Source organism: Bos javanicus, chromosome X, assembly GCF_032452875.1.
Source record: "Bos javanicus breed banteng chromosome X, ARS-OSU_banteng_1.0, whole genome shotgun sequence".
NCBI classification, from domain to species: Eukaryota; Metazoa; Chordata; class Mammalia; order Artiodactyla; family Bovidae; genus Bos; species Bos javanicus.
Genome location: NC_083897.1, coordinates 78,980,939 through 79,007,699, shown reverse-complemented (window position 1 = coordinate 79,007,699; position 26,761 = coordinate 78,980,939). Strand labels below are relative to the sequence as shown.

The 26,761-nt window shown below is 42.1% G+C and overlaps 1 long non-coding RNA gene across 3 annotated transcripts in view; it reads right to left on the bottom strand.

The window, feature by feature from the left end:
- Positions 1 to 24,396, bottom strand: part of LOC133243154 (uncharacterized) — a 37,397-nt gene extending 13,001 nt beyond the window's left edge. Inside the window, exons 1-3 of one of the 3 annotated variants that reach the window (XR_009735008.1) lie at positions 22,251 to 24,396; positions 1,746 to 1,835; positions 131 to 267 (exon numbers count right to left, since the gene is read on the bottom strand). This is a non-coding gene — a long non-coding RNA (uncharacterized LOC133243154). Of the gene's footprint in view, positions 1 to 130; positions 268 to 1,745; positions 1,836 to 3,240; positions 14,090 to 22,250 lie in introns of those variants that run through there. The other 2 variants (XR_009735009.1, XR_009735007.1) reach the window with 2 other exon arrangements.
- Positions 24,397 to 26,761: the final 2,365 nt, after the last annotated feature.

Below are 26,761 nucleotides of genomic sequence, written 5' to 3'. Positions count from 1 at the left end.
TACTCAAAAAGAAAAAATGTATAGAAATTGATGAAAATTGGCTCATGTTCTGTTTTTAAAAGGAGAGCTATAGGAAGTTAAAGCCTTTAAAGCCAAAGACAGAATTCACACAATAAGCTCCTTACATTACCTTTTTCTCCAGGGAAACTGCAAGCCATCCTATTAGATTGGTTGGAGCTTATCCAGATTCTCAAAAGGAAAGACCTGCTGAATATGAAGCTTCTTAAAGTTGCTTGCAGTCCTCAGGTCTGATATGCTTGGAATGTCCTTGAGAAGAAAGAAAGGGCAAGGCTCAATATAATATTCATGGTGAGATTTGACAGAAAACAACAGAATTCTTTACAGCAATTATCCTTCAATTAAAAAAACAATTTTTTTTAAATGCTGAGAAAACCTCAACAATAAAAAAAAAAGAAAAGAAAAAACCACTAAGAAGCATTAACCTGAAACATTAGATATAGGTATCTCCTGTCTCTCATCTCTAGCTTGTTGTCTCCCTAAGGTCCTGTAATGGTCAGCACTGGCAGTATCACAGAAGAACCAAGCAAGTATAGAAAAAAGAGCTAAATTAAAGTATGAGTCAAACCAACAGCCACTTTAAGGGCTGTCTAAGTTTGTGGCCTAAAGGTGCTAAAAATACTTCAAGATGCAAAGCAGCAGAGGAATTGCTACTGCTGCCTGGAAGTACAATTGCCTTGATCATTTTTAATAATTGGTTACCTGCCCTTACTCTAGGATAGGAGGTCACTGAAGAAGGTCTAAGTCAGGTTTGCAATCTTGAAAGTATTTTTTATGTTATGGTATAGTGTGGAAAGAACCAGGTATGGCTTCCTGATCCCTGATCAAGAATTACCACATTATAAGGATCTTTATGTCAACATCAAACAAATCCTAGACACTTACTCCTTGGAAGGAAAGTTACGACCAACCTAGACAGCATATTAAACAGCAGAGACATTACTTTGCTGACAAAGGTCCGTCTAGTCAAGGCTATGGTTTTTCCAGTAGTCAGGTATGGATGTGAGAGTTGGACTATAAAGAAAGCTGAGCACTGAAGAATTGATGCTTTTGAACTGTGGTGTTGGAGAAGACTCTTGAGAGTCCCTTGGACTGCAAGGAGATTCAACCAGTCCATCCTAAAGGAGATCAGTCCGGGGAGTTCATTGGAAGGACTGATGTTGAAGCTGAAACTCCAATACTTTGGCCATCTGATGTGAAGAGCTGACTCATTGGAAAAGACCCTGATGCTGGGAAAGATAGAGGGCATGAGAAGAAGGGGTTGACAGAGGATGAGATGGTTGGATGGCATCACCAACTCAATGGACATGAGTTTGGGTAGGCTCCGGGAGTTGGTGATGGACAGGGAGGCCTGGCGTGCTGCGGTTCATGGGGTCGCAAAAGTCGGACACGACTGAGCGACTGAACTGAACTGAACTGATCACTTTGCTTAGTAACAGTGTTTTCCCCCACTCTTCTTCCTCTATGAACCACAGAATTTCCCCCAAATTTTATGATACTCATCAAATTGCCCAACACCATAATAATTTGTTCACTTCTGTATCCACCATGAGATAGCAGATTCCTGGACAGGAATTCTGTCTTTGATTTTACTATTTATTCCAGTGTCTGGTCTACTGAAGGATTACCTTGAGTTTGAAGATGCCGACATTCCCAGAGCATCCCTTTCTACAAGTGCTAGAGATTTTATTTCAAGCAATGAACTGAAATACAACTCCAAGATTCACCTTTGGATGCTGTCCAGTGCAGGCTTCACTCCACCTAAACTTGATCCATCCTTCCTCTTGAGTGGGGGGGAACCAGCTCAGAATTCATCCCTTTAAGACAAATTCCAATAAATAGTTATAGCTGTATATTAACATCGAATGATAACTCGATTAACTACAATAAATGATCTCATAAGCACAGACCAGTGTTTCTCAAATTGGGGTGATAAGAACCCTGGGGGTTTGTGGATATATTTTCACGATCTCCAAGTTCTATATAAATTATTTAAAATGTTATATAAAATATTATATTTTTGACAAAGCTATTTTGAAATTGGAAACCATGTTTACATTTCAAATAACTTAAGTCAGTGTTACTCAAAACATTTACTCTTTAGGATCTCAAAAAACTTGTTTCTTTAAAAGGTGCTGCATCCTGACAAATTACTTCAGTTTGAGAAACAAGAAGGCTCAGGACTATTCATATATTACCTCCAGTCAGTCAGACAAATATCTTTAGGCACTGGCTGGGGGAAACAAGCTGTGAGGAAATACGGATATTAATTAAAATGGGCAGTGAGAGAAGCCCAGCCCATTAATATAATTCTTCTTGCTCTTGCTGGGATACATGAACATGAACAAAAAAAAGTTTTTAAATTTGATGTTAATATTTTTTCAGTTGGATCTTTGTTCTTTTTATACCAGAGAGGCTAATCTTTTTAGCTCACAAAAGTATTTGTTGAAAAAAGTGAAAGGGAAGAGGGGAAGGTCATGGTCTTATAAAACATATTTCTCTATTGCCCTCTTGCCAAACAGGATCCACAAATATCTCAGACTAAAAAGACACTGCTACTCTCATCTGTTCTTGGGCAGGAGAGAATAAAAAGCGTACAAAGTTCTAACATATCAGATTTATACTCCCAATCCCTAGAGCCTGAAAAACTCAAGCTTAAAACAATCAACAATTTGCCAGCCTGGATATAGCCAAACACAGTGGCCAGGGGTTATTTCTAATCACTTTCCGTGCATTCAAAAAAGGTAAAAACCAAATGACATTAAAATAAACATTATACTACCCAGGTGGCTGTAATAGTAATCATGTCCTGGACCAAAGACAAAAGTTAGCCCACCTCCTTAAGTTCACCCTATCAACTTCACACCCTTGTGTGCTCATTTTTTAAAACTCTATAACATATAATTCACACAAGACAGTACTTGATTATTATGTTCTACAGTTATTTCAAGTGTGCTTATATTAGTTTTTTTAACAATATAACCATATTGGGGATGAGATTATATAGGACTACAGCATTTCTATCCCTCACTTCAATATAGCCTAGCATAGGGCCAGATACACAATATTAATTTTGTAATTTTATTAACTCATATGGTGATATATAAATTACAGATGAGGTAGAAACATGGAAGGACCCTCCAATTTTTGTGTGGGTAGCATCTAAGAGAAAGAAAATGGAACAGGGAAAAGATTACTTAATAGCTACAAAGTAGTACTTACAGTATTCTAAAGAGCCAGAGACTCTTCTTACAGCTGTCCAAGGAGCTAGTAGTGCAAACTGCACCCTGAGCTGGGCCGATCTTTTGACATCCTTCTCAGACAACAGTATCCTTTTTCAGTGATTACAAAGAACTGCTGTGGTGATAATTAGTTACTTGCTTCAGCAGTTCCATATTAAATACTTCTCTGCCAAACACCTTGTACACTAGAGACTGAGATATTATTCATTTGTATTCATTTTCACTGTTGAAATTTATATCCAAAAGACTGATTAGACCTTGGCTTATTTTTCTTTTCATATAAAATGGGGAAACTGGTTCCATCGTTTCTAAGTCCTCACTTGAGTGTGGTGCTTTAGGTAACTTTAAAATAGCAGAATTAAACAGGGTACGTAAAATGTAATAGATTAATCAAACAAAGTGATCTATGGTTTTCAAAAGCACCTCAGCATGTTCTCTCATTTTATCCTTTTACAGCAATCTTCTTGAAATAAGTACGGACTAGTTGGAGCTCCAGATGAAGAAATTTAATGATTAGGAAGTTTAGATAGTTTTTCCTAGAAGTGAATACTGGTAAAGCTCAAACAAGGAGTGGTTTGAAAATGGTGGTAGAGCCCAAAGATACTGGTCTTAAGAGTTCCACTCTAGAACCCCTTTGGTAATATACTAAAATATCAAAGGCACAGTGGTCTATCCACAGACTCACCACCCTTAGTAAAATGAGAGACACTGGTCATCAGGTACATGATATAAATGGGTTTACCAATTTCAAAATTTCAATGACCAGGTTATCAATTCCACCCTGCAATCCAGATGTCTTTCTTAAAAAATAAAAAAAATAAAAAATAAATAAACTTTTTGGTTGTATCCTGGCAATTGGCACTATACAATGGCAATATACAAGAGGAAAGGAGAGACATAGCCAGGCAATCTGCTTTGAAAGGAAGAATGCACAGATAGTGCTAACCTTCCTTCTTGGGAAGTCAATTTTCAAATGATTATTTATAATGAAAACCCCAAATAAAGGGTAGCAATCCAGTTCCTTTGGGTCTGACTTGCCTTGAGCATTTTGCCTAGTAAAGCACTAACAGAGGGGATCAGGAACGGTTCTGTTCCCAGAATATGACAATAATCAGAACTGGGATCATTAACAAATGCAGGAAAAGGAGTAAGGTCCAGTCACCTAGTTCTGGCCTGCTTTTGGTAGTCCATACTGCACAAATATAACATCAAAATGGTAGGGAGATCTTGGGCTGATGGGCTTAAAAATGGGACAATCAGTACTGTGTTAACAACACAGAAGGGGCTGTGGGTGGTCAGCACTATTCAGAAGTAATGCAAAGAAGGAAGTGGAAGAGTCCGTGATGGGTGGGACCAAGGAAAGTGCAACAGGGAATTATAGAAATTCAAAGTGGGCAGAACAATGACATCTGGGACTGTTAACATTGTAAATTCAAGAGAAAAGAGTTTTGCTCAGTCAACATTTCCCGGCAACAATGCAAAAGGGGCAGGGCAGGGGTGGGAGGGGTGAGGGAGCATAATCCTATCTGGATAGATGGACACCTGGAATTGTGAACATTAAAAATCCATAAGAAGGGTCCAAGGGCAGGCAAGGGGTTTGTAGAGGGAAGATAAGGGCAAGGCCATGATTACTTGGAATTTGATACACTGGAGCCAACGCAAAAGGAGTGGGAATGTGGGTCGCCCTTTGATGGACAAGTTCACAGCACAGTGCAGTGTTTATAGTTTAATATACCATGAGAATTTGGAGCTGGGAGTGCTTGCCTAACAAGACCAGGGAGGAAAAACCCATTGCCAACTGCCATTGTGCTCATCAGCAGTCCCAGTGAAAGTTTTGTGTCATCAGCAGCCCATGCAGTAATGCAAAGGGGGTATGAGGGAATGATGTCCTACTCTAATAGAAGGGTGTATAGGTAACTGCAAATATTCACACCCAGAGTCAAAAAAAGAAGCCTTAAGTCAGCAGTCATGATCCATAGTGAGGGTACAGGGATCCTACCTAAAGATCATACGTTTGATATATTATTGGTGCATATTAATTGTCCAAGAGCTGAGGTCATGATAGCTGGCTGAGGGAGTATTACCAAAGTACACTGATAAAGACAAGAATTTCTATTACGTATATTAACAGTAAGGGATCTTGGCGGGGAAACAGTATCCCCTGCACTATTACAAAGGAGATACAATAGTCCTAGAAGTAATAGGGTTATGGGAAAGTGCAACTCTGCACATTAACTGTCCAAATGGAAAGGTCTTAGCAATGGGCAAACTTACGGAAGGCATAGGAAGTGAGGGGGAGGGTCCTTGTCTAGTGCACAAGAATGCACATCCACAAGCTAAGGAAAGGAAGGGCAACAGGATAAGACGAACTAAGTTGCAATTATGTAAATTAATGTTGAAGGGACATGGTGTGGTCAATTAAAATCATATACCTTGTATAAATATAAGAATCTTAAAGGGAGTATGAAGCCCCTATAATGTAATTGTCATTACACATATTTGAGAAAGGGGCCTTAAGTGGGCAGTACCCCATGCAGTAAAGCAAAGAGGATGAAAAGAGTCAGGGAGACAAGTTAACTCAGAAGACCATAGACAATTGTAATTACACATAGTCACAGTCCCATAACAAGGGCTTTAAGGTGGTAAGTTAACCTGTGCTTCAATAAGTGAAAGGGCCCTGATTTAAAAAGCACAGCTGTGGACAACTGAGAATGTGTACAAGACAACTAAGATGGTGCACATTAACGGCAATAGTGTGTAAGATCTTGAATAGTAGGCATCTCCTGCTAAAATGTAAATAGAATGGGGAGGGTCCTTACCTGAGGTACAGGTACGGGAGCAAATGTAAGTACATACATGAACAGTCCAAGACAGTGAATCTTAGCTAGTCAGAAGCCCCTGCCGTAATGTAAATGGGGCAAGGATAGGGGATCCTAGTCTAACATAAGGGAGCATGGACTATTGAAATTATGCACATTTAAACTGTACAGAAGCAGCAGCCAGTTGATTAGGACCCCTGATGCAAAGAAGGTGGAATGGGATGGGTTCCTAGTGTAATTCTGCACATTAACTGCCCAAAATAAAAACTAGTCAGTAGTCCCTGTTTTAATACTAAAAATTCAATATATTAGTTTGTCATGAGGGCACATGCACATTGAGTCCCAAGAGAAAGAGTTTGGGTCACTAACATCCCCTGATATAATGCAAAAAGGGAGGGATATTAATTTAAAGAGAAGGGCCTTAAACACTGGAATTTTGCATGTAAATACTCCCAGAGAAAAAGTAATGGAGGTAATTAATATATATTTTTATAAAACAGAATACAAGGGACTGCAGTGAAAGAATATATTCATGGTGAATTGTCACGGTTCACTTTATTCTAGTACAAAGGTCTTGAGTAAAGGACATCCATCACTGAATACAAGGGAAATAAGTGGAGTCTTTATACACTGCAGAGGAAGAGGAACAAATGCAACTGCACATTAAAAAGCACAAAAAGAGGGGCCTTAGTGTTCAGGACCCTAAGGTGTAATGTGAGAGGATAAGATGCACCACAATAGTCAGTACCTTCTGTGGTAAGCAAAGGAAGTAGAGAGGGAATGCAAACTAGGCTAACAGAAGGGACCATGGCTACAGTTAAGCACCCTTCCATGTAACGCAAAGGAAGTGGAAGTAGGAGGGAACAGGATCCTAGATATCAGAAGGGAACACAGCAGCAATTATCACCTTGACAGTCCCAAATGCCTTCACAGATAATGTAAAGGAAGTCCTGGGATCCTAAACTAACAAAAGGGACCACATCTGCATTTAGACACATTCACAGGTTCCAAGTACCTTCTGTGGTAATATAAACAAAATTGTGGAGAGCATGGACTCCAGACTAAGAGAAGGGACCACAGTTGCAATTAAGCAGTTCTACAGTCCCAGTATACTCCCAGGTAATGTTAAGAGTTAGAGCGCATGGGATCCTAGGTTAACAAAATGGACCACAGTCGCATTTAAGCACCTTTCTGTCCCAAATACCAACAAGTAACACAAGTGAGTAGAGAGGGGTGAGATCCTAGGACTGTTGCTGCATTTAAGCACATTAACAGTCCCTTGTACCCTCTTTTATAATGCAAATTAAGTAGAAGAGCATGGGAATCTAGACCAATGAACGAAATTGGATAAGCAAGTACAGTCCCATTAACAGTCCCAAGTACCCCCTGCAGTGATAAAAAGGCAGTTAGGTGGGAAAGGACTTTGAATTTAACATAAGGGACTTCACCTGCATTTAAACACATTGAGATTCCCTGGTGGCTCAGATGGTCAAGAGTCTGCCTGTAATGCAGGAGACCGGGTTTGATCCCTGAGTCAGGAAGATCCCCTGGAGAAGGAAATGGCAACCAAGTCCAGTACTCTTGCCTGGAAAACCCCATGGACGGAGGAGCCTGGCCAACTACAGTCCATGGGTCGCAAAGAGTCGGACACAACTGAGCGACTTCACTTTCAAACACAATGAAAGTCCCTTATCGCCTCTAGGATGATGCAAATGGAGTCAGGTGGGAATGGGATCCCAGGTTAATGTAAGGGCCTGTAGCTGCATTTAAGCAAGTTAACAGTCCCTTGTACCCTCTTTTATAATGCAAATTGAGTAGGAGGGCATGGGAATCTAGATCAACAGATGAGACAGTATAGGCAAGTAAAGGCATTAACAGTCCTTAAGTACCCTCTGCAGTCATGAAAAGGAAGTTACGTGGGAATAGGATCCTAGGTTAACATAAGGGACTACAGCTGCATTTAAGCACATTAAAAGTCCCTTGTACAGTCATGGTAATGTAAATCTAGTAGGAGAGAATGAGATCCTAGACTAAGAGAGACTGTAAATGCAATAAAGCTCACTATCAGTCTCAATTACCATCTGCAGTCCTGAAAAAGGGAGTTATGCAGGAATGGATTTCGATGTTAAGGCACTACACCTGCATTTAAACACATTAACAGTCCCTTGTAGCCTCTCTGACAAGTGAGTTAGGTGGGGATGGGATCCTAGGTAACATAAAGGACTGCAAGCAGCACTTAAGCACATTAGCAGTCCCTTGTATCCCCTTCGGTAATGTAGAGGGAATTAAAGGGGGAGAGGGAATCTTAGACTAAAGCACGGGACTGTAACTGCCTTTATGTACAATAACAGTCCCTTGTACACTTTGGGGTAATGCAAATGGAGTAGGAAGGATGGGGATCTAGACTAAAAGAAGGGACAGTAGTGCAATTAAGCCCATAAAAAGTCCCATGTATACTCTGAAGTAATACAAAGGAAGTTAGGTAGAAATAGGATCCTGATTATCATAAGGGACTATAGTTCCATTTAAGTACATTAACCATCCCTTCTATCCTCTCTGATAATGCAAATCAAGAAGGAAGAGAATGGATCCTAGATGAGATAAAGGAATGTAGCTGCAGTGAATCACATTAACAGTTCCAAGTATCCTCTGCAATCATGCAAAGGGACTTAGTTGGGGGTGGGATCCTAGGTTAACATAAGGGACTGTAATTGCATTTAAAAGCATTAGCAGGCACTTGTACAGTCACTGGTAATGCAAAGGGAGTTAGGTGGGAATAGGATCCTGGGTTTTAAAAAGGAGGGGGAGGGAAAAGAACTGTACGGGCACATTAACAGTCCATAGTATCCTCCGTGGTAATGTAAATCTTTAGGAGATGGGAATCTAAACAAAGGAAAGGAACAATGGTAGTTCATTAACAAGTTCTATGTAGGCTCTGCAGTACTTAAAAGGAAGATATTAATAGTTGGTAATGAGATCCTAGGTTACCATAAGGGATGTAGTGGTATTTAAGGCCATGAACAGCCCCAAGCATCCTCTGCAAGCCTGCAAAGAGCCTTAGCTGAGGATAAGATCCTAGGTTAATATAAGGGACTGTAGCAGCATTTTAGCACATTAACAGTCCATTATACCCTCTTTGGTAATGCAAATCAAGGATGGCCTGGGAATCTAGACTCTAAACAGAAGGAAGGGCAGTGCAAATAAGCCCATTAACAAGTCCATGTAGGCTCTACATTAATGAAAACAGAGTTAGATGGGAATAGGATCTTAGATTAACATAAGAAACTGCTGTTGCATTTAATCATGTTTAACAGTCCCTTGTCGGAGAAGGCAATGGCACCCCACTCCAGTACTCTTGCCTAGAGAATCTCATGGATGGAGGAGCCTGGTGGGCTGCAGTCCATGGGGTCGCTAGGAGTCGGACATGACTGAGCGGCTTAGCAGCAGCAGCAGCAGCAATAGTCCCTTGTACAATTTGTGAAGAAAGCTGAGTGCCTTAGAATTGATGCTCTTGAACTGTGGTGTTGGAGAAGACTCTTGAGAGTCCCTTGGACTGCAAGGAGATCCAACCAGTCCATCCTAAAGGAGATCAGTCCTGGGTGTTCGTTGGAAGGACTGATGCTGAAGCTGAAACTCCAATACTTTGGCCACCTCATGTGAAGAGCTGACTCATTGGAAAAGACCCTGATGCTGGGAGGGATTAGGGGCGGGAGGAGAAGGGGATGACAGAGGATGAGATGGCTGGATGGCATCACCAACTCGATGGACATGAGTTTGCGTGAACTCCAGGAGTTGGTGATGGACAGGGAGGCCTGGCATGCTGTGATTCATGGGGTCGCAAAGAATCAGACACGACTGAGCAACTCAACTGAACTAAACTGAACTGTACAATTTGTGGTACTGCAAATCGTGTGAGAGGGCATAAGAATGTACAGTAACAGAAGGGAATGCAGCTGCAATATACCTCATTAACAGTCCCAAATACCCTCTGTAGGCAGGAAAGGGAATTAGGTAGAAATGAGATCTTAGGTTACGTGAGGGACTGTAGGTCCTTTTAAGCATATTAACAGTCCATTGTACTCACTGTGGTAAGGCAAATCAAGTATGAGGGCATGGGAATCGGGACTAACAGAAGGGACTATAGCTCTAATTGAGCCCATGAACTATCCTAAGTACCCTCTACAATCATATCAGGGGGTGAGGTGGGAACAGGATTTTAGATAAATGTAAGATTCTGTAGCTCCATTTAAGCACATTAACAGTTTCTTGTAGCATCTTCAGTAATGCAAATTAAGTAAAAGTAACAAATTTCAAAATAACAGAGGGGACTGTGGCCCATTAACAGTTTCTTGTACAGTCAGTAGTAATACAAATCAAGTAGGAGTGGATGGGAATCTAGACTAACAGAAGGAACTGTAACTGTAATAAAGCCCATCAACAGTCCCAAGAACTTTCTGCAGTCATTAAAAGGGAGTTGGGTGGGAATAGGGTCCGAGGTAAACATAAGGGACTATAGTTGCTTTTAAGCACAGTACCAGTCCCTTCTACTTTCTGTGGTAGTGCAAGGGAGTCACTTACTGTTGGGGAATGGGGTCATAGGTAAACATAACAGACTGGATGGATTTAAGCACAGTAACAGTCTCTTGTGCACTCTGGGGTAATGCAAATTGAGTAGGAGAGATGGGATTCTAGACTTAACAAAAAGGACAGCAGTGCATTTAAGCCCATTAACAAGTCCCTGTAGGCTCTGCAATAATGAAAATGGAGTTAGGTGGGAATGGGATCCTAGATTAATATAGAGGACTGTAGCTGGATTTAAGCACATTAACAGTCCCAGTTACTTTATGTGGTAATACAAATCCAGTAAGAACGAAAACGATTCTAGATTAACAAAAGGGACTGTGGCTGCAGTAAAGCTCATTAACAGTTCCAAGTACCCTCTGCAGTCATCAAAAGGGAGTTAGGTGGGCATAGGGTCCTAGGCAACATAAGGGACTGTGGCTGCAGAAAAGCACATTAACAGTCCCTTATACCTTCTTTTATAATGCAAATTAGTCAGAGAGCATGGGAAAGTAGACCAACAGATGAGACTGTATAGACAGGTAAGTGCATTACCAGTCCCAAATATCCTCTGCACAGTCATGAAAAGGTAGTTAGCTGGGGACAGAATCCTAGATTAACATAAGACTGTAGCTGCTTTTAAGCACATTAACAGTCTATGAACACTCTGTGTTAATGCAAATCATGTAGGAGTGGATGGAAATCTAGACTAACAGAAGGAACTGTTAGGGACTTTTAAGCACAGTATCAGTCCCAAGTAATCTACGGTCATGAAAAGGGAGTTAGGTGGGGGATGGGATCCTAGGTCATTGCTTTTAGGCACATTAACAGTCCCCTTATATCTCCCTTGGTAGTGCAAATTGAGTAGGAGGGCATGGGAATCTCAACTAACAGAAGGGACAGTAGCTCTAATTGAGACCATTAACTATTCCAAGCAACCTCCGAAGTCATGCAACAAGATTTAAATGGGAATGGGATCATAGGTAAACCTAAGAGACTGTAGATACATTTAAGCATGTTAACAGTCTTTACACTCCAGGATAATACAAATCAAGTAGGAGGGATAGGCTTCTAGACTAAGAAGCGACAGCAGTGCAATTAAGCATTTTGACAAGTCCAATATAGGCTCTGGAGAAGGCAATGGCACCCCACCCCAGTACTCTTGCCTGGAAAATCCCATGGATGGAGGAGCCTTGTAGGCTGCAGTCCATGGGGTCGAGAAGAGTCGGACACGACTGAGCGACTTCATTTCACTTTTCACTTTCATGCATTGGAGAAGGAAATGGCAACCCACTCCAGTGTTCTTGCCTGGAAAATCCCAGGGACGGGGGAGCCTGGTGGGCTGCCGTCTATGGGGTTGCACAGAGTCAGACACAACTGAAGTGACAGCAGCAGCAGCAGCATATAGGCTCTGCATTAATGAAAAAGAAGTCAGGTGGGAATGGAATCCTAGGTTAACATAAGGGACTGTAGCTGCATTTAAGCACCATATCAGTCCCTTGTACCCTCTTTCACAATGCAAATTGAGTAGCAGGGCATGGGAATCTAGATCAACAGATGAGACTATATAGGCAGGTAAATGCATTAACAGCCCCAAGTAACCTCTGCAGTCATGAAAAGGGAGTTAGATAGGAATGGGATCCTAGATTAATAGAAAAGACTACAGCTGGATTTAAGCACATTAACAGTTCCAAGTACCCTCTGCAGTAAAAAAGGGAGTTAGGTGGGAATAGGGTCCTGGGTAAACAAAAAATTGTAGCTGCTTTTAAACCCAGTACCAGTCCTTTTACCTTCTGTGGTAGTGCAAGGGAGTCAGGTGGGAATGGGGGTATAGGTAAACATAGACTGTGGATGCATTTAAGCACAGTAACAACCTCTTCAAACACTCTGTGATAATGTCAATCCACTAGGAGGGATGGGCTCCTAGAATAATAGAAGGAATGGCAGTGCAATTAAGTACACTGACAAGTCCCGTATAGGCTCTGCAGTAATGAAAAGAGAGTCAGGTGGGAATGAGATCTAGGTTAACTTAAGGGACTATAGCTACATTTAAGCACATAAACAGTCCCTTGTATGCTTTTAAAATGCAGATTTACTAGGAGGGCATGGAAATCTAAACTAACAGGAGACTGTATAGGCAAGAAGTGCATTAACAGTCCCAAACACCTTCTGCAGTGGTAAAAAGGGAATTAAGTAGGAATGGGATCCAAGGTTAATATAAGGGACTGGATCTGCACTTAAGTACACTGAAAGTCCCTGGGAGCCTCTGGGATACTGCAAAGGGAATTAGATGGGAATGGGATCCCACCTTACTAAAAGGGACTGTAGCTGCATTTAAGCACTATAACAGTCCTTTATACCCTCTTTTATGATGTAAATTGAGTAGCACAGCATGGGAATCTAGACCAACAGATGAGACTGTATAAGCAGATAAGTGCAATAACAGTCCCAAGTACCCTCTGAAGTCATGAAAACTAGTTAGATGGAGACAGAATCTTAGGTTAACATAAAGGACTGTAGCTCCATTTAAGCCATTAGCAATCCCAGTTCCTCTATGTAGTAATACAAATCCAGCAAGAAGGAAACTGTTTCTAGATTAACAGAAGGAACTGTGCTGCCGTTAAGCCCATTACTAGTCTCAAGTAACTTCTGCAGCCATTAAAAGGGAGTTGTGTGGGATAGGGTCCTAGGTAAACATAAGGGACTGTAGTTGCTTTTAAGCACAGTACCAGTACCTTTTACTTTCTGTGGTAGTGCAAGGGAGTCACTGACTGTTGGGAATGGGGTCATAGGCAAATAACAGACTGTGGATGCATTTATGCACAGTAACAGGCTCTTGTACAGTCTGGGGTAATGCAAACTGAGTAGGAGAGATGGGATTCTAGACTAACAGAATGGACAGCAGTGTAAGTAAACCTATTAATAAGTCCCTGTAGGCTCTGCAGTAATAAAAAGGGAGTCAGGTGGGAATGGGATCCTAGGTTAACATAAGGGACTGTAGAGGCATTTAAGCACATTAGCAATCCCAGTTACTCTATGTGGCACTACAAATCCAGTAAGAAAGAAATTGACTCTCGGTTAATAGAAGGGACAGTAGCTCCAGTTAAGCCCATCAATAGTCCCAAGTACATTCTGCACTCATTAAAAGGGAGCTGGGTGGGATAGGGTCCTAGGCAAACAGACTGCAGTTGTTTTTAAGCACAGTACCAGTCTCTTCCACTTTCTGTGGTAGTGCAAAGGAGTCACTATTGGGAATGGGGTCATAGGTAAACATAACGGACAGGATGGATTTAAGCACAGTAACAATCTCTTGTACACTCTGGGGAAATTGAGTAGGAGAGATGGGATTCTAGACTTAACAAAAGGACAAGAGTGCATTTAAGCCCATTAACAAGTCCTTGTAGGCTCTTCAGTAATACAAAGGGAGTTAGGTGGGGATGGGATCCTAGATTAATACTTTCACTTTTCACTTTCATGCATTGGAGAAGGAAATGGCAACCCACTCCAGTGTTCTTGCCTGGAGAATCCCAGGGATGGGGGAGCCTGGTGGGCTGCCATCTATAGGGTCGCACAGAGTTGGATACGACTGAAGTGACTTAGCAGCAGCAGCAGCTACTTTTAAACACAGGAACAGTCCCAAGTAATCTGCAGTCATGAAAAGGGAGGTAGGTGGGGGATGGGATCCTAGGACACTGCATTTAGGCACATTAACAGTCCCTTGCATCCCCCTTGGTAATGCAAATGGAGTAGGAGGGCATGGAAATCTCAACAGAAGAGACTGTAGCTCTAATTGAGTCCATTAACTATTTCGAGTAACCTTGCAGTCATGCAATGAACACAGGTAAATGTAAAAGACTGTAAATGCATTTAAGCACGTTAACAGTCTTGGTTACTCTATGTGGTACTACAAATCCAGTAAGAAAGAAACTGACGCTAGGTTAACAGGAGGGACTGAAGCTCCAGTTAAGCCCAAGTACCCTCTCATTAAAACAGAGTTAGGTGGGGATAGAGTCGGTCCCAGGTAAACATAACAGACTGTGGATGCATTTAAGCACAGCAAGTCTCTTGTACACTCTGGGGTAATGCAAATTGACTAGGAGAAATGGGGTTCTAGACTCAATAGAAAGGACAGCAGTGCATTTAAGCCCATTAACAAGTCCTTGTAGGCTCTTCAGTAATACAAAGGGAGTTAGGTGGGGATGGGATCCTAGATTAATAGAAAGGACTGTAGCTAGATTTAAACACATTAACAGCCCCAGTTACTTTATGTGGTAATACAAATCCAGGAAGAACGAAAATGATTCTAGATTAACAAAAGGGACTGTGGCTGCAGTAAAGCTCATTAACAGTCCCTTATACCCTCTTTCATAATGCAAATTAGTAGGAGATCATGGGAAAGTAGGCCAACAGATGAGACTGTATAGGCAGGTAAGTGCATTACCAGTCCCAAATACCCTCTGCAGTCGTGAAACAGTTAGCTGGGGATAGAATCCTGTATTAACATAAGAGATTGTAGCTGCTTTTAAGCACATTAACAGTCTATGTATCCAGTGTTAATGCAAACCATGTAGGAGTGGATGGAAACCTAGACTAATAGAAGGAACTAGCTACTTTTACGGAGAAGGCAATGGCACCCCCACTCCAGTACTCTTCTGGAAAATCCCATGGATGGAGGAGCCTGGTAGGCTGCAGTCCATGGGGTCGCTAAGAGTCAGACATGACTGAGCGACTTTACTTTCACTTTTCACTTTCATGCATTGGAGAAGGAAATGGCAACCCACTCCAGTGTTCTTGCCTGGAGAATCCCAGGGATGGGGGAGCCTGGTGGGCTGCCATCTATAGGGTCGCACAGAGTTGGATACGACTGAAGTGACTTAGCAGCAGCAGCAGCTACTTTTAAACACAGGAACAGTCCCAAGTAATCTGCAGTCATGAAAAGGGAGGTAGGTGGGGGATGGGATCCTAGGACACTGCATTTAGGCACATTAACAGTCCCTTGCATCCCCCTTGGTAATGCAAATGGAGTAGGAGGGCATGGAAATCTCAACAGAAGAGACTGTAGCTCTAATTGAGTCCATTAACTATTTCGAGTAACCTCTGCAGTCATGCAATGAACACAGGTAAATGTAAAAGACTGTAAATGCATTTAAGCACGTTAACAGTCTTGGTTACTCTATGTGGTACTACAAATCCAGTAAGAAAGAAACTGACGCTAGGTTAACAGGAGGGACTGAAGCTCCAGTTAAGCCCAAGTACCCTCTCATTAAAACAGAGTTAGGTGGGGATAGAGTCGGTCCCAGGTAAACATAACAGACTGTGGATGCATTTAAGCACAGCAAGTCTCTTGTACACTCTGGGGTAATGCAAATTGACTAGGAGAAATGGGGTTCTAGACTCAATAGAAAGGACAGCAGTGCATTTAAGCCCATTAACAAGTCCTTGTAGGCTCTTCAGTAATACAAAGGGAGTTAGGTGGGGATGGGATCCTAGATTAATAGAAAGGAGTGTAGCTAGATTTAAGCACATTAACAGTCCCAGTTACTTTATGTGGTAATACAAATCCAGTAAGAAAGAAAATGATTCTAAATTAACAAAAGGTACTGTGGCTGCAGTAAAGCACATTAACAGCCCATGGCACCCCAGTCCATTACTCTTGCCTGGAAGATACCATGGATGGCAAAGCCTGCTAGGCTGCAGTCCATGAGGTCGCTGAGGGTCGGACACAACTGAGTGACTTCACTTTCACTTTTCACTTTCATGCATTGGAGAAAGAAATGGCAACCCACTCCAGTGTTCTTGCTTGGAGAATCCCAGGGATGGGGGAGCCTGGTGGGCTGCCATCTATGGGGTTGCAGAGTCGGACAGGACTGAATCGACTTAGCAGCAGCAGCATACCCTCTTTCATAATGCAAATCAGTAGGAGATCATGGGAAAGTAGGCCAACAGATGAGACTGTATAGGCAGGTAAGTGCATTACCAGTCCCCAATACCCTCTGCAGTCGTGAAACAGTTAGCTGGGGACAGAATCCTGTGTTAATATAAGAGATTGTAGCTGCTTTTAAGCACATTAACAGTCTATGTACCCAGTGTTAATGCAAACCATGTAGGAGTGGATGGAAATCTAGACTAATAGAAGGAATTAGCTACTTTTAAGCACAGGAGCAGTCCCAAGTAATCTGCAGTCATGAAAAGGGAGGTAGGTGGGGGATGGGATCCTAGGACACTGCATTTAGGCACATTAACAGTCCCTTGCATCCCCCTTGGTAATGCAAATAGAGTAGGAGGGCATGGAAATCTCAACAGAAGAGACTGTAGCTCTAATTGAGTCCATTAACTATTCCAAGTAACCTCTGCAGTCATGCAATGAACACAGGTAAATGTAAAAGACTGTAAATGCATTTAAGCACGTTAACAGTCTTGGTTACTCTATGTGGTACTACAAATCCAGTAAGAAAGAAACTGACGCTAGGTTAACAGGAGGGACTGAAGCTCCAGTTAAGCCCAAGTACTCTCTCATTAAAAGAGTTAGGTGGGAATAGAGTCGGTCCCAGGTAAACATAACAGACTGTGGATGCATTTAAGCACAGCAAGTCTCTTGTACACTCTGGGGTAATGCAAATTGACTAGGAGAAATGGGGTTCTAGACTCAATAGAAAGGACAGCAGTGCATTTAAGCCCATTAACAAGTCCTTGTAGGCTCTTCAGTAATACAAAGGGAGTTAGGTGGGGATGGGATCCTAGATTAATAGAAAGGACTGTAGCTAGATTTAAACACATTAACAGCCCCAGTTACTTTATGTGGTAATACAAATCCAGGAAGAACGAAAATGATTCTAGATTAACAAAAGGGACTGTGGCTGCAGTAAAGCACATTAACAGTCCCTTATACCCTCTTTTATAATGCAAATTAGTAGGAGATCATGGGAAAGTAGGCCAACAGATGAGACTGTATAGGCAGGTAAGTGCATTACCAGTCCCAAATACCCTCTGCAGTCGTGAAACAGTTAGCTGGGGATAGAATCCTGTATTAACATAAGAGATTGTAGCTGCTTTTAAGCACATTAACAGTCTATGTATCCAGTGTTAATGCAAACCATGTAGGAGTGGATGGAAACCTAGACTAATAGAAGGAACTAGCTACTTTTAAGCACAGGAATAGTCCCAAGTAATCTGCAGTCATGAAAAGGGAGGTAGGTGGGGGATGGGATCCTAGGACATTGCATTTAGGCACATTAACAGTCCCTTGCATCCCCCTTGGTAATGCAAATAGAGTAGGAGGGCATGGGAATCTCAACAGAAGAGACTGTAGCTCTAATTGAGTCCATTAACTATTCCAAGTAACCTCTGCAGTCATGCAATGAACATAGGTAAATATAAAAGACTGTAAATGCATTTAAGCACGTTAACAGTCTTGGTTACTCTATGTGGTACTACAAATCCAGTAAGAAAGAAAATGATTCTAAATTAACAAAAGGTACTGTGGCTGCAGTAAAGCACATTAACAGTCCCTTATACCCTCTTTTGGAGAAGGCAATGGCAACCCACTCCAGTACTCTTGCCTGGAAAATCCCATGGACGGAGGAGCCTGGTAGGCTGCAGTCCATGGGGTCGCTACGAGTCGGACACGACTGAGCGACTTCGCTTTGACTTTCATGCATTGGAGAAGGAAATGGCAACCCACTTCAGTGTTTTTGCCTGGAGAATCCCAGGGATGGGGGAGCCTGGTGGGCTGCTGTCTCTGGGATTGCAGAGTGGGACACGACTGAAGCAACTTAGCAGCATGCCCTGTTTTATAATGCAAATTAGATCATGGGGAAGTAGGCCAACAGATGAGACTGTATAGGCAGGTAAGTGCATTACCAGTCCCAAATACCCTCTGCAGTCATGAAACAGTTAGCTGGGGACAGAATCCTGTGTTAATATAAGAGATTGTAGCTGCTTTTAAGCACATTAGCAGTCCACTGTGTTAATGCAATCGTGTAGGAATGGATAGAAATCTAGACTAACAGAAGGAACTGTAGTTACTTTTAAGCACAGTAACAGTCCCAAGTAATCTGCAGTCAGGAAAAGGGAGTTGGGTGGTGGGTGGGATCCTAGGTTAAAAAAGGGGGGAGGAGGACTATACTGGCATCTAAGCACATTAACAGTCCTTTGTGTCCTCTTTGGTAATGTAAAGTGAATTAGGAGGGGATGGGGTCCAAGGCTAGTGGTAAAGAACCCACTTGGCAATGCAGATCTAAGAGACGCAGGTTTGATCCCCGGATGGGAAAGATCCCCTGGAGGAGAGCATGGCAACCCACTTCAGTATTCTTGCCTGGAGAATCCTATGGACAGAGGAGACTGGCAGGCTACAGTCCGTGGGGTCACCAGAGTTGGACACAATTGCATGCATGGACTACCCACCAAAGATAAGGGACAGTAGTATAGTTAAATCCATTAACAAGTCCTATGTAGGCTCTGCAGTAATGAAAGGGAGATAGTTGGTGATGGAATCCTAGGTTAACATAAAGGACTGCAGCAGCCTTTAAGCACATTAACAGTCCCTGAACCCTCTGTGGTAATGCAAATTCAGTAAGAAGGGAACTGATTCCGGTTTAACTGAAGTAATGGTAGCTGTAATAAAGCCCATTACAAGTCCATTGTCCCCCTTTTGGTAATGCAAATAAAGCAGGAGGACATGGAAGTCTTTACTGAGGGGACTGTAACTCTAACAGAGCCTTTTGACAGTCCCAAGTATCCACTGCAGTCTTACAAAGAGATTTAGTTGGGAATGGGATCATAGGTAAACATAGAGACTGCAGATGCATTTAAAAGCGTGTCAACAGTCTCTGGTACACTATAGAGTAATGCAAACTGAGTAGAGTGATGGAATTCTAGACTAACAAAAGGGACAGTAGTGCAATTAAGCCCACGAATAAGTCTCACATATGCTGTGCATTAATAAAAAGGGAGTTAGGTACTAATGGGATCCTAGGTTAACTTAAAGGACTGTAACTCCACTTAAGCACATTAACAGTCCCTTGTACCCTTTGTGGTAATGCAAATCAAGCAGGAAGGGAACAGATTCTAGACTAACAAAAGGAATTGTAGCTGCAATACAGTTCATTAACAGTCCCAAGTACCCTATGCCGTCATACAGAGTTAGGTGGGGATGGGTTTCTAGGTTAACATTAGGGACTGTAGCTGTATAAGCCCATTATCATTCCTTCGTACTGCCTGTGGTAATGCAAATCATTCAGTAGGGGAATGGATATTAAACCAGCCATAGGGTCTCTACGTACAATCAAGCCCATTAACTGCCCCAAGTATCCTCTGCTGTAATGCAAAGGCAGTTAGTTGGGGATGGGCTTCTAGTTAAAATGAAAGAGTCCCTAGGGATTCCAGTTTTGCAAGTGAACAATTTTAGGAAATGGCCTTAGGTAATTAGCACCCTTTCAGAAGTAAAGATGATGCAGAGTTCCTGATACAAAAGGCTGAGGTGTAATCAATTAGGTTTGTGCACATAAACTGTTCTAGTTCAGACTTCTTAAGTAGTAAGGGTGCCCTGATGGAAGACAAAGTGAGCCAGTGTGACTAGTTTACAGGACATGGACAAAAGCAATTATGGACGTTATAAATTCAAAAGGAGGGCCCTTGAGAGTTCAACCCACGTAGCTTGCAAATAGGATACCAATGGCCCATTAAAACGGACAGGACTCTGGACAACTGCAACTATGCAAACTAACTGTCCAAGAGCTGAGTTCTTGAATAATCTGCACGACCCAGCAATATTCCACCAAGTGTGGGGTTTCATTTTTTATTGCATGGGACCATGGATATATGCAATTATGCACATCAATTTTTTAATAAGAGAAGGGACTTTGGGTAATCAGAACTCCTCAGAAGAAATGGGATCGAGATAAGAGATATCCTAGACTAATCGGTAGGATCATGGGAAATGAGAATTTTACATATTAATCCAAGGTGGCAGGTAGTCCGCACTACCTAGGGGCATCGAAAAGAGTATGGGCGGATCTTACCTGTTAAGCTGGACCATGATCAACAACAACTGAATCTATTAATATTCCAGAGTAAGTGACTTTTAAGATGAGCACTTCTGCTACAGTGCAAAGAAAGGACTTGTGTAATAAACAATTGGGATTCTACACATTAATAATTCAAGGAACATGGTCTCAGGTAGTCAGCAATGCCTAAGAGCAATGTAAATAGGATGGAGGATCATTGGTTAATGGGGAAAACAAAAATTACAATTTGGTACTTTAATTGTCCAAGAACAGGACTCCCCAGAAGCAGGGCAAAATTTGTAGGATGCCTTTGTTTAATGGACAAAGCTATGACAACTGGGACTGAGCACATTAACCAAAAAAATTGGGTTTTCTGTGCCCTTTGCTGAATGCAAGAGGGTTTTGGACTGGAATCTAATCCAATAGGCAGGGTTATGGACAATTACAACTTCACTCAATACAAAGAGTTTAGGTGGTCAGCTCAGTAAATATGCACTGTCCAGAAAACTAGGATTGTGAGTACTGCAGCAATGACAGAGGAATGGTTTCTCCCTTATTGACAGGGGATTGAGAAGATTATGAGTAACTAGACTTATGGGCAATAATTGTCTGATATGAAGCTCTCAGTTAATTAACGTTTCTTAACATTAATGCAAAGGGTGAATGGATTCTTTTTTCTAACATGGACCAAGGGACAAATGGGATTCTGTACATTAACTGAAAATGGTGACTTGGATAGCCAGCACTCAAGATCAGGAATGCTAGAGGTAGACTAAAAAAATTGCACTGGCTTTAAGCAGAAACAGGACTGAGTCTGGGCTGGGGCTGGGCTGGGGCTGGGGCTGGGGCTGGGGCTGGGGCTGGGGCAGGGGCAGGGACTGGGGCAGGGGCAGGGACTGGGGCTGGGATTGGGGCAGGGGCTGGGCTGGGGCTGGGGCTGGGCTGGGGCTGGGGCTGGGGCTGGGGCTGGGGCAGGGGCTGAGGCCAGAAAGGGGATTGCTGGGAACAGGGTTGCAGAGGAGCTAGGGGCTGTGGAGGCAGGGGACCACAGAAAATTGAAATTATGAACAATAATTCTCCAATATAATACATTCTAATAGAAGAAGCAAATTCACAGCAACTGGTTTCCTGCAGGTTGTTGGATCATTAGTCAATGAGTGCAGCATTAAGAGTAGGGACAAAGCAAGGCCTGAACCTGAGAGGACCTTCAAATATTCCTTTTCACATTCGGTCATAAAGTTAAATTTTTAATTAATTACTTCTATGCTATAAGACTCTTCAAATATCCAAAGGGAAGTAGTCTATGAAGTCAATTTCAAAGTAAAAAAAAAAAAATTCTTAGTGGTTTATTATTTGACTTTAATATCTAAATACAAAAAAAGCTTGAGAGGTTTATTAAAAAAAAAAAAAAAACTGAAAACTTTAAGGAATTTTAAAGGAACCCAAATATGAAAACCCATTAAATGTAATTAAAATGAATTCTACAAATAAGTCCCTAAACACATTTCCATACTAGTCACTTAAGGCTGAAATCGAACACTAGCAAACCACATAATCAAACTATGTATGACTGACATCCAATAAATAAATAGAAATCAAAATCCGACCCCAGTATTAGCCACGGGGTAGGTGTTCCTCTTGAGGAAGGCAGGGATTCCTCTTCTGCCAACAGTTGGCCAACGATCATCTGCGATCCATTCTGGTCCTTGCCACGACTCACCGCCAAGTTCACACTTAGCAGGCATGGCGCACTGCCCCTGGCCACAACGCAGAAGAGCAGGGGGCGGGGAAGGGGGAAGTGGGGGAAGGGCTTCGGCCACGGCACCAATGCAGAGGAATGGCGTGAGGTTCTGCCTGCACAACCTAATATCCAGCACTGCAAGTGGCAATGAGGGAGGGGAGGGAGCCAGTGAGAGGGGAGGGAGGAGGTGGAAAGGCCAAATGTCCTTGGAAAGACTTTGGTACCACCCACTGAGATTAGTACAAATGTGGCCAATCCTGACTGGCTGAATAGAGACGGTAGCGAGGTGCTATGCTAACTCATCTAATTCCATCCTCCACTAACTGGCTGTGACCGATTCTACCACCCTTTCTGATTGGGTGGGACCCGCGGCAATCTAACACTGCCAATCCCTCCTTTCACTTTGTCCGCGGCAAAGCACGCCATCTTTAACAATGCGGCAGGCCCTCCTGATGCAAAGCCCGCCAAGAATGTAACGGTCAAACACCCCTGCCACGATATCCACGTGACAAACTGCCATGATATCCACATGACAAGGTCAGCCATATTGTCCCTGCAGCAAAACCTATCAGGAAATGCACACGGCAGAGACAAAAGCCCGCCATGTTTTAGACTGCGGCAAGTACTTAAGCGGCCATCTTTTACTATGTAACAGAATATTTCTACCGCCATGCTGCACACTAGAACAAAGACACCCATGATGTGGCTTCCCGCCATTGGAACACTGCGGCAAAATGGATCCGCCATTTTGAACACTCTAACAAAGCAGAGAGCCATGCTAAGCAATGCTGCAAGGTCAAAATCGCCATTTTGAACACTGCGCCTAATTCTTCTCCCGCTCATTTTCCATTAGACCCTTGTAATATGACATAGGATGATCCTATGTTTTCCCACCTCATGATACCACAATTCATGCCAAGCTCCTAACATGATCCAAGTCAGCTTATTCAAAACATTTAACTCATGCAATGCATACCATTTCCTTTGCCTGTCGCATTATTCATCTTACCTTCCTAGTGATACTTAGCACAGTTACCCCTCAGCCAAGCTGGGCGGCAAATCTGAAGTGGCCGCCATCTTTCCTCCCCAGCCTAACCAACCCTCTAGCCTAACTGCAAAGTCATCTCCCAGCCAAAGCCGTAGGTCCACTCACACAACACAAACGATTAGCAGCAAAATTTTGTAGACATTCCAGATAGTACAACGAACCACAAAACCCAACACTTTTCCAACCATATAAAGCCCCGATGGGTGGTGTAAAACAAAAATCTAAGCAGGTATCCGCGGCCCCGATGGGCAAGGAAAAAAAATTAAAGCAGGTATCCGAGGCCCCGATGGGCAAGAAAAAAAAAATTAAAGCAGGTATCCGAGGCCCCGATGGGCAAGGAAAAAAAAAAAAACAACACATTTAAAAAAGAGGCAGGTATCCATTGCCCCGATGGGCCAGGTTAGGGAGAGAGGGGGTACACAGCAGGTATCCGAGGCCCCGATGGGCTAAGGGGGGAAAAAAAAAATTAAAAGCAGGTATCCGTGGCCCCGATGGGCAAATTAAAAAAAAATAAAATAAAAGGCAGGTATCCATGACCCCGTTGGGTAAAAAATAATAACAATAATAATATATCTATCTACCTATCTATATACACACTAAAACCAGGTATCCACAGCCGCGATGGGCAAATAATATAGAAAAGGAGGAGAAAAAGAAAAAGAAACCACAAAAAACCCAGAGGAGGCAACCAAAAATCATTCCAAAGAAAACGTCCTTTAAAATGGAAAATTGCCTAAAAATATCCCCAAGTATCTGTAAAATACTGAGAAGGTGTCAAGAAAATACTAGAAGAAAGTTCAGGTTTTTAAAAATATTTTATGAATTTTTGGTGTAATTTTTTCCAAGAAATATGCCATAAGACATGGTTGGGGTCTGGAAAATGTTCCAGAAAGAACCACACAGGCAAAGAAATCCAATATTAATAAGCTTCCATCTCGGGAAAAGAAGAAATATGGCGGTCGCAGCAAAGTGCAGCGCTTTAAGAAGTGAGAGGGAGGGGACTGAGGGCGGAGGGAATAGAAGAGGAGTGGCCTAGAAGATTGAAAGCCAGACATATTTGTAGTTTAGCCGGTTCAAAAATTTACCCAGTAACAAGAAAAAGAGAGTTCAAGAAAATAGCAACATACTAAAAAGAACATTATACTGGAAGTAGGCTTCATTTCTAGTCCAGGAGCCATGACTTCAAAGGGTTTTCAATGGGTTCGTGTCTGTAAAATAGGGACGTTAAGTAAATCAAATTAGATAACTGATGCTAAAATTCTCCCAAACAGTGTAACAAATGAAAAGGTTTTAGTTTAATTTGGTTTTGAAATAGGAGGAAGGAGGGGGGTAGAGCTTTGATATGTTAATAAACTATCCAAATACCTCATTTAGTCAGAATGAATAACTTGTCCACCAGACATAGGAACCAAAGAAGCTAGGAAGGGGCAATACATTAAGGTTAGAACCCTCTTCAGGGGACTTTCCCTTCCGTTATCTAATGTGATAGTGAAGGTTTAGTCGGAAAAGAGACCCATAAAGGTTACATGATGTGCTCAAAGTCACATACTGTAATTCTGAGTCAGTGTATTTTCTACTCCAGCACTGCATTTCTGTGGCCCCTGAAAATAGAAGAATGGAAGTGTTTCTAAGTGAGCAAGAGAGAGGAAAGAAAAATCATTTCACAGAATGCTGATTTAGCCCCTAACCAATCTATATTACTTGTAACTTTTAAACTGTGAACCCTTAATCTTCAGTATTTTTTCTACTTACTCCGTGAATCTGACAACCCCAACATTGAAGCAGTCATAGGAATACAGTAGTGAAGTTCACCCGCTGCCAGTAACTGGTAGGAAAATGTTCATATAAAAGCCAAAGCCGCCCCCAGAAACATAGCTATTTTGGTGAGAAGCAATTAATCTCACAAACTGTCCTATATAGTTTATCAGAGAAATAACAGAGAACCTGAGGGAAACAACTAACTATTCCACACAACTCCTAGAAAATCAAAGGATACATTGCCCTCGCAGTGGCTGAACTGGAAAGTGTAACTTAACCCAAATACTAACAGGTAACTATGCCCTCCCCAGTACTCTTGCCTGGAAAATCCCATGGGTGGAGGAGCCTGGTAGGACGCAGTCCATGGGGTCGCTAAGAGTCGGACAGGACTGAGCGACTTCACTTTCACTTTTCACTTTCATGCATTGGAGAAGGAAATGGCAACCCACTCCAGTATTTTTTCCTGGAGAATCCCAGGGACGGGGGAGCCTGGTGGGCTGCCGTCTATGGGGTCGCAAAGAGTCGGACACGACTGAAGTGACTTAGCAGCAGCAGCAACTATGCCCTCCAGTCTCCAGGTAAGTTATAAAGTATGGAAAATTTTCTTCCTTAAAGGAAACACTCCATCTTCGAAGTGCTCTTGGTTCACACAAAATGGTACTCTGACTTGTCATTCCAAATAAGGAATATTACATTGTAAAAGTGGCATAATTTTCCACTGAACCCTTCCTGAACACTTAGAAGCAAATGCCTTCAAACAAATCTGCTATGCTTTCCAGATTTGGGGGCAAGAAATGGGATTCATATATATGATATATGTACTTCTGTAAGTCTTTAAGATTTCACCTTAATTTAATCTTTCACAAGTTTCTAATGAGACAAATAGAGAAAAAGTCTTTCATTGCATAGAGTGGTAAATTGAGGTTGAAGAATGTTGTTTTCTTTGCTAGTGGTGGTTTAGTCGCTAAGTCGTGTCCAACTCTTTGAGACCCCATGGACTATAGCCTGCCATGCTTCTCTGTCCATGGGATTTTCCAGGCAAGAATACTGAAGTGGGTTGCCATTTCCTTCTCCAGGGGATTTTTCCCCACCCAGGGATTGAACCTGGGTCTCCTGCTTTGCAAGCGGATTCTTCACCAACTGAGCTACCAGGGAAACCATACCTGTAAAAGGCAATAAATAGCAACAACCACTTTGATAACGTTCAGTCAGCAGAAAGAAATGATTTGATTATATAAGTAGTTATTATATAACACCTGTGATTTCAATCTAGACTAATCAGCAGGAGGTAAATAGCAAGTCAACTGTAACCAGAAGCAACACTATGAAGAGCAGTCCTAAGCTCCTTCTGTATAGGACACTAACTAATAGTATCATCCTGAATCTGACCTCATTATAGAATTTAACCTGTTTCAACTTACTGTGTCTTTTACACAGGCTACCAATAATTAGGGTAACTAGGCCTGTCCAATTGCATTTTCTACAATTGTGGAAATGTTCTATACTTTTTAGACCTTGGATTAGGGAAAATTTTCTAAAACAAACCTCAAAAAGCATCAAATACAAAAAAT